Source organism: Argopecten irradians, unplaced genomic scaffold, assembly GCF_041381155.1.
Source record: "Argopecten irradians isolate NY unplaced genomic scaffold, Ai_NY scaffold_0199, whole genome shotgun sequence".
Taxonomy (NCBI): domain Eukaryota; kingdom Metazoa; phylum Mollusca; class Bivalvia; order Pectinida; family Pectinidae; genus Argopecten; species Argopecten irradians.
Genome location: NW_027187666.1, coordinates 574 through 2,137, shown reverse-complemented (window position 1 = coordinate 2,137; position 1,564 = coordinate 574). Strand labels below are relative to the sequence as shown.

Below are 1,564 nucleotides of genomic sequence, written 5' to 3'. Positions count from 1 at the left end.
CTTCCGGTTTACAACTTCCGGGTACAAACAAACAAGATGGTGTACTGTTTTGCGTTTGGTTGTTCCCATCGAACGGGTGGAAAACAGACCTGCAGTTTATTCCGTTTTCCAGTTGATGAGAAGAAACGCAAGAAATGGATAGAAAGATGCAGGTAACGATATATTTAAACAAATACATTATTGTATGTTTCAAATCATGCGAACGGAGCTGTTTTGTTTACATGCACCACCCAGACTGATTCTTACCTACATGTAGAACGAGAAAGTGGTCAGTTATAAGCGTAGATCGACGATTGTCTCTGTATATGCAGACCATCTCTTTCATTAAAAGAAACCTGGCATTATGTCTGTACATGATATTAGAAGGGGGATCACTAAACATCCCACCTCCCATCCCCCGATACTGCTGTAGAATCTACTGAAAGTGAACATTTTATTTACTATTTATTTTATTTTCCAGGAGAGCGGACAGGGAATATAATTCTAATGACAGGATATGCAGTTGCCACTTTCCAGATGGAAAAAAAGAATTGGATCCTTCAATTTTTGTGTATAGCAAAAATGTTGGGTGTTTTCCAGATATACCTGTATCAACACCAAGAAAGTAAGTTAGGGTTTTTCTTTCAAAATGAATGTTAATTAGCCCAAAATATACTATCGGTTTTACCTAATCATTATAATTAGTTGTGGTCAGTATTATTCATGTTATGTTATATATTTGTTGGCTAATAAATTTCTGTGGTTTTCCTTATTTTTGTTGAATTTGACATCAAAATTTCAACATCAAATTGACATTTGATGTTGAAATTTTAAATTAGTCCTCCTTATAAAATTGATCTCGTCTCCAACAGACGCAAGGTGCAAAGATTAGAAGAAGGCAATACCTCCGGATCCAGATGTGAAAACTCCTAACATCCACACTGCGTTGGAAAGTGACCATACTTATGGATTAAACAATTACCAAGATGGCGATGAGGCTATCGGAGACCCGTCTAAATTAAGTAAGAACATTAATATGTATGTCACCAGTCAAAGAGTCATATTTTCGTAAACTTAACAGCATGTTAGGAAATGTAATATTATATTTGCACCAGTCTAAGAAATATGAGACTGACATATTACCACAGGTCTACTTCTTCTGGGTTTCGGGTTCGAATCTAATGTGGGTCAATGTTTTTTCTCTAGGTACTCAGGCTTTCCTCCACCTCCTAAACCTAGCATGTCCTTAAATGACCCTGGCTGTTAATAGGACGCAAAACAAACCAAACCAAATTTGTCAAGTATAAATAGAAGTTGAGACAACGTAGGGTTATCTTCTGAATCATAATACTTCAACAAAACTAACTTTTGGGGTAAAATGGTAATTTCAGACTCTAACTTTGCAATATAAAAACTTAACAGCTGCACCTTCAAACACATATTTTAGAAAAAATAAATGAAAGTTTTTAGATATAATTCATTTTGGTGTGATGTTAGTAATTCAAATTGGGGGAAAAGGTAACTGTTAAATTTGTCAGTTAATATTTTTTTTTTTTTGCAGTTAAAGATTTAGAGAGAAAAATTG

General features: G+C 34.7%; 1 long non-coding RNA gene across 1 annotated transcript; it reads left to right on the top strand.

The window, feature by feature from the left end:
- On the top strand, positions 1-1,073 carry LOC138312070 (uncharacterized). Its single transcript, XR_011206845.1, has 3 exons — positions 1-152; positions 461-604; positions 852-1,073. It is a non-coding gene; the product is annotated as an uncharacterized lncRNA (long non-coding RNA).
- Positions 1,074-1,564: the final 491 nt, after the last annotated feature.